The 6,043-nt window shown below is 43.2% G+C and overlaps 1 pseudogene; it reads left to right on the top strand.

Moving 5' to 3' along the window:
- Positions 1-917: 917 nt before the first annotated feature.
- LOC101124412 (DNA (cytosine-5)-methyltransferase 3A-like) lies at positions 918-3,274 on the top strand (annotated as a pseudogene).
- The last annotated feature ends 2,769 nt before the right edge of the window (positions 3,275-6,043 follow it).

A 6,043-nucleotide genomic window follows, 5' to 3' on the forward strand; every position in this document is an offset into this window, starting at 1 on the left:
ACTAAAAGGAAAAGAAAATCACAAATTCTTTTACCTTCCAAAAATTCATTGACTTCTAAAAACTTACTGCATTTTAAAATAATGTATCTGTTGAAAATGATAACTTTAATAGGGCCTTGCAGATTAACTAAGTGCTTAGTAAGTTTTCTAAAGCTTTGCAATGAACTGTACTGAGTCTATGATAAGTTCCAAGACTTTCTTCGTGGAAGTAAATAACATTTAAGTAAGGTCTTGAAGCATCAAGTGAAGGTGAGAAATGCATTCAGGGCAGAAGCTAAATGACCACGGGCCCAGAAGAAAGAATAATTTAGAAGCCTTTGGCAAGTCAGAAGTCCTGAGTAGAGCTAGGTATGTAGAGGTTATAGGATGAAGATTCTTTAAGGTAAGGCTGTTTTGCTTTGTTTTATTGTATATATATTTAAGCTGTACAAATGATGTTTGGAAACCTACACGTAGTGGTTGTATACACTTATATATAGTGGTTAACCACATCCAAGCAAATTTACATATCCATAATCTCGTATCTTTTAGCCATGTCTGAAAAGTTGGATGATGAGGTTGTGAAAAGCCTTGAGAGCTATGCCAAGGAATTTTGACTTCATCCCAGTATCTGGGTCAGGAGAGAGTCATAATCAGAGCAATCATCTGAGAGGATTCATCTGGATTAATAAGGGAAAAGGTAGGAGCAAGAGAGGAGACCCATTAGGAGGCTTCTGAAATGAGTTAGACAAGAAGTAATAAAGGTTTAAATGAGAGTAGTATCAGCTAGAAAGAAAAAAAAAAGGCATCGCATCTCATAGGGGTGAAATTGAAAGGACTTGGCAACTAATTGGATGTGGAATTCCAAGTAAAAAATGCTGAAGATGCTGAGCTGGACCTCAGAGGGCTACACCTGGCCTCATGGGCTGAGAAGAAAGGCCGAGGTCACTGCAGTAATGAATGCTATGGAAGAAAACTAGGGCTCAGAGGAGTCTGCAAAGGTGGAGGAGGCCAGCCCTGCTGCTGTGCGGCAGCCCAGCAACCCCACATCCCCCACTGTCGTTACCACACCTGAGCCTGTGGGGACTGAGGCCGGGAACAAGTACATCAAAGCAGGTGACGATGAACCAGAGTACAAGGACAGCTGGGGCTTTGGCAATGGGGAGCTGGTGTGAGGAAAACTGCAGGGCTTCTCCTGGTGGCCGCATTGTGTCTTGGTGGATGACAGGCCAGAGCCGAGCAGCTGAAGGCACCCACTGTGTCATGTGGCTTGGAGAGGTGAGTTCTCAGTGCTGTGTGTAGAGAAGCTGATACCACTGAGCTCCTTTTGCAGTGTGTTCCACCAGACCACCTATAATACAACAAGCAGCCCATGTACCACAAAGCCATCTACGAAGTCCTGCCGGTGGCCAGCAGTGTACAGGGGAGCTGTTCCCAGAGAGCCATGACACCGATGAGAGTGACACTGCCAAGGATACAGAGGTGCAGAGCAAGCAGATATTCAGATGGACCTTTGGGGGGTTCCAGCCTTCTGCCCCCAAGAGACTGGAGCCACAAGAAGAGGAGAAGAATCCCAGCAAAGAAGTTTATGCACATGTGAGGGGTGACCCTGAGGCAACTGCTTAGGCACCACCCCCACCAGCCAAAGAGCCCCGAAAGAGCACAGCTAAGAAGCTCAACATGGGACCGGGCACAGTAGCTCACACCTGTAATCCCAGCACCTTGGGAGGCTGAGGCGGACGGATCACGACGTCAGGAGATCGAGACCATCTTGGCCAACATCGTGAAACCCCGTCTCTACTAAAAAGTACCAAAATATCTGGACGTGGTGGTATGTGCCTATAATCCCAGCTACTGGGGAGGCTGAGGCAGGAGAATCACTTGAACCAGGGAGTCGGAGGTTACAGTGAGCCGAGATAGCACCATTGCACTCCAGCCTGGTGACAGAGCAAGACTGTTTCAAAAAAAAATAAAAAAAGAAGCTCGACATCAAGGAGATTGTTGATGAACACAGAAGAGTAGTTAGTGTACAAGGTGAGGAAGAAGTGCCAGAACATCAAGGACCTTTGTGTCTCTTGTGAGAGCCTCAATGTCACTCTGGAACAGCCCCTCTTCATGCTAGGAAAATGACGACATTGCAAGAACTGCTTGCTGGAATATGCATACCAGTATGATGAAGAAGGCTATCAGTTCTGCTGCACCATCTGCTGCTGTGGGCACGAGGTGCTCATGTGCTGGAACAACTGCTGCAGGTGCTTTTGCGTGGAGTGTATAGACCTCTTGGTTGGGCCAGAGGTTGCCCAGGTGACCATTAAGGAAGATCCCTGGAACTGCTACATGTGTGAACACAAGGGCACCTGTGAGCTGCTGCAGTGGCGGTATGACTGGCCCTCTCAGCTCCGGATGTTCTTCCCCAATAACCCTAACCAGGAATTTGACCCTCTGGAAGTCTACTCGCCTGTCCCAGCTGAGAAAAGGAAGCTGCCCATCCAGGTGCTGTCTCTTTTTGATGGGATTGATATGAGGCTCCTGGTGCTGAATGGCTTGGGCATTTAGGTAGATCACCACATGTCTCAGAGGTGTGTGAGGACGCCATCATGGTGGGCATGCTGTGGCACCAGGGGAGGACCACGCACATCAGGGATACCCGAACCATCATACAGAAGCACAACCAGGAGTGGGGCCCATTCTCTGCAATGACCTCTCCATTGTCAACCCTGCCCATGAAGGACCCTACAAGGGCACTGGCCAGCAGTTCTTTGAGTTTTCTCACCTGTGCATCATGCACAGCCCAAGGAGGGAGATGATCACCCTTCTTGTGGCTCCTTGAGAGTGTGATGGCCATGGGCACTAGTCAAAAGAGAGACATCTCACAATTTTTTTATTCAAATTCCATGATGATTAATGCCAAAGAAGTGTCAGCTGCACACCAGAACTGCTACATCTGTGGTAACCTTCCCAGTAAGAGCAGGCCATTGGCATTCACTGTGAGTGTAAGCTGGAGCTGCAGGAGTGTCTGGAGCACGGCAGAAAAGCCAAGGTTAGCAAAGCAAGGACCATTACTACCAGGTCAATCTCCATAATGCAGGTCAAAGACCAGCGTCTCCCTGTCTTCATGAATGAGAAGGACACCTTAGGTGGACTGAAATGGAAAGGGTATTTGGACTCCCTGTCCATTATACTGACATCTCCAACATAAGCCATTGGGCAAGGCAGACTGTTGCGTGAGTCATGGAGCAGAGCAGTCACTTGCCAATTCTTCCCTCCACTGAAGGGGTATTTTACTTGTGTGTAAGGGACATGGGGGCAAACTGAGGTAGTGACACAAGTTTAAACAAACTAAATAATAATAATAATAATAATAATAAAACACTAACAAGGTAAGGAAGGAGAGAAGTATCAGCACCCAGAAGAGAAAAAAAGAATTCAAAACAAAAACTACAGAGGCAGAAATAACGGAGGGCTTTGCCTTGCAAAAAGGGCTGGACATTTTCTCCTGATTTTTCAGTGTTTTTCTTCAGTTCTATTTAAAAACAAAACAAGCTCCCTCCCCTTCCTCCTCCTCCGCCCTCCGCCTTTTTTTCTTTTTTCTTTTTTTTTTGGTAAGAACTTTTGTTTTCTACTATTTTCCATCTATGGTGCCGCAAAGGACATTGATGGAGTTGGAGGCCATTATCTTAAGCAAATTAATGCAGAAACAGAAAATCAAATACCACATGTTCTCACTTATAAGTGGAAGCTAAACATTGCATACATATGGACACAAAGAGGGGAACAACAGACACAGGGCCTACTTGAGGGTGGAGAGAGGGAGGAAGTTGAGGATTGAAAAACAACCTAATCAGGTACTATGCTTATTACCTGGTAAAATAATCTGTACACCAAACCCCTGTGACACACAATTTACTTATATAACAAACCTGCATATGTACCTCTGAACCTAAAACAAAAGTTAAAAAAAGGATGGGGGGATGTACTATGTCTTTTGGCTCTGAACCCACCTTTCTATGTTAAGCTTTGGGATGCTGGGCATGGGACTCTACAAACATCCTTCCTCCTTGGCTAGCTGGCTTCCTACTGTGTTCTACTAATGGGAGTGACAGAAAACATCAAGAGGCAGAAGGGGCATGCTTCTTCCTGTTTGCTCACTGTTCTAGTCAGCATCACCCCAGCTACAGACCTTCGCTTTGGAAATGGCAGTTATTTCCAGTTTCCAGTTATTTTCCACTCCTAAAATCAGTCTCATGTTGCACCCCTTCAAGGTACTAGATGGGGCTCTTTCCAGAGGTCCAAGACCCAGCTTTGTAAAGACTTTTCTCCTAGTCTGTAGCTTCTAACAATAACAACCTTCCTCTTGAGCCTCAGATTGGGTTTAAGATACCTGACTTTGTAAACTGTACACAAAGTTAGTACACAGTAGTTATTAAAAGGAGAACAAATACTATTTTTTTTCTAGTTGAGAATCAGGACAAGAAATTAGGTGGGTTGGATCATATTCCAAGGTCTGTACTCTCTTCCCGTCTTCTCTGTGCTCAAAGCACTCATTTGCTACCCAGGCTCGAGAATGTCACCTGTACACATGATTTGGGGTCAACATGGTCCACATTGTCCTCATTTTGTCTATGCCTTAACTATTGGAACAGTTAAGAGGTAAACCCACCAAGCTAAGTAGACCGTTCCACCAGCACATCCAAGAACAAGCATCTTGGTGGCACTGTCTTACTTAGACTTTCCTCTTCCAGTCCTTAATGGTGTCAGGCTTCCACAAGACACTGCATTCAACATTTGAGTTATTTTGCAAGAGAAAGTTTAAATCAATTGAAAAAAGCAGAATCAACTTCAACAAGAAATACAACAGGAAAGAGGAAAAAGGACTCTGTCTCAGTAATAATTAGGCTCGTCTTAAAATAAAATCTATTTTCTGAATGTACCATAATTTCTGAGGTTGGCAGACCTTGGTGCCTGTGTCTCATTGTTCTATCTGTCAAACTAAAGGCCATGAAAAGCTCTGAACCACAATGGAAAAAACACTTCAAGATCTAAAAATTGCTACCAAAGACCTCTCTGGGGGACACCATCTTCATGGAATCACCAGAAAGAAGCCAGTCTGAGTCTTTAAGAAACTTAAGAAAAATTATGCAAATAACTCAACCTCAGCTCCAGGGACTTCCTCTTACTAAAATCGATGCTGACTCAAACACATAAAATGATTAGGACCACCTTTTCAGTATATAATACATGGTTTTGTTTCATTAACTAAAGAGCCCTGTGTTGTCTGAAACAACAGAGAAATTAAATTGATGTGAGTTGCTGTTTGGGCCTGAATTTTGAAAAGCTGTGCCTCTTAATTCTACCCTGAGTTTAAAATATGGCACACCTGGACAATCCGGTTCTCTCCAGGGAATGTACTAACTCTGGATTTTTTTATCCATCTGAAGTCCACCATATGGAACAACTGTGTCATTAAAATGGGCATTAAAAAGATTTGTTCACTCAGCTACATTTAGACAGATAATAATATTTGGCAATTTTATATAGTGCCTTTCACCTGTCCATCTCAAAGTAAGCAATTTATAAACACATATTGTTATAAACTTTTTATAAGCCAGAGGTATGTCAGCTTTTCCCTCTGCAGAAAACAGCTCCTGCATGCCATACTCTAAGTCCATACCAAGTAAGAGATGGTGCAAAATCAAAAAACAAAATATATACACCTAATCTGTACTCATAAAAATTAAAAATAAAATTAAAAAAAAACAGTCCAAGAATGTTAAGTACATAATATCTAAAATAGTAACTACAATTTGTCCACCCTGAGCAGGGAAAAACAGAAACACTGCATGTATGGAAAATATTTGTTTTCTTTTTCCTAGCCTTGGATCCACAAAAACAGAATTTTTCATAATAGTTATAACACTGTTACTTAAATAACTGTGAATGAAATTGGTTAAAACCTCATAACCACTTCACTTTAGCAATTTGGTGTCTGGCAATAAGAATTAATAGTCTCCCTATGCAATTTCAATTAGGTTTTCCATAATTGCCATCCATTTTCATATCTAGC

The sequence above is a fragment of the Gorilla gorilla genome, chromosome 12, assembly GCF_029281585.2.
Source record: "Gorilla gorilla gorilla isolate KB3781 chromosome 12, NHGRI_mGorGor1-v2.1_pri, whole genome shotgun sequence".
Taxonomy (NCBI): domain Eukaryota; kingdom Metazoa; phylum Chordata; class Mammalia; order Primates; family Hominidae; genus Gorilla; species Gorilla gorilla.